This window comes from Capsicum annuum, chromosome 7 (assembly GCF_002878395.1).
Source record: "Capsicum annuum cultivar UCD-10X-F1 chromosome 7, UCD10Xv1.1, whole genome shotgun sequence".
Taxonomy (NCBI): Eukaryota; Viridiplantae; Streptophyta; class Magnoliopsida; order Solanales; family Solanaceae; genus Capsicum; species Capsicum annuum.
In genome coordinates this window covers 75,813,952-75,814,548 of record NC_061117.1, presented here as the reverse complement: position 1 = coordinate 75,814,548, position 597 = coordinate 75,813,952, and positions in this window count along the sequence as shown.

The window sequence follows — 597 nt, the reverse complement described above, 5'->3', positions numbered from 1 at the left end:
GAACCTTCTTATGGATTGGAAAGAATGAAATATCAAAAAAGGCTCTTGTAGCTTGGGAAAAAGTGTGTCTACCACAGAGTGTAGAGGGGTTGAATGTAATAAACCTTTACTTATGGAATAAGGCTGCAATAGCTAAGCATCTATGGGCAGTAGCAATGAAAAAGGACTGCCTGTGGATAAAATGAATCCACACCTTTTACATAAAGCAACAAGACTTGGAGCAACTCAATCTACCCAAGGATGTCTCTTGGGTGATTAGGAAGATTTTGAATACCAGGAAGCTGATAATAGAGACACAGCAGGGGCATGAAAATATGCTAGACAGGCTGAAGTTATTGCAAAAAAGAAGCAAATTCAGCATCAAGAAGTTGTACTTACTGCAGATTCCTCAACACCCCGGAGTGTCATGGAAGAAGCTGATTTTGCAACCCCACATGTAGCCAAGTCATAAACTCAATTTGTGGTTAGCTCTACAACACAGGTTGGCAACAGTGGAGAGATTGCTGAAGATTGGCATACAGGTTCCTCAATCATGTGTATTTTGTGGTACAGCTGATGAATTGTTTGACCATTTATTTTTTGAATGCAACATCACTA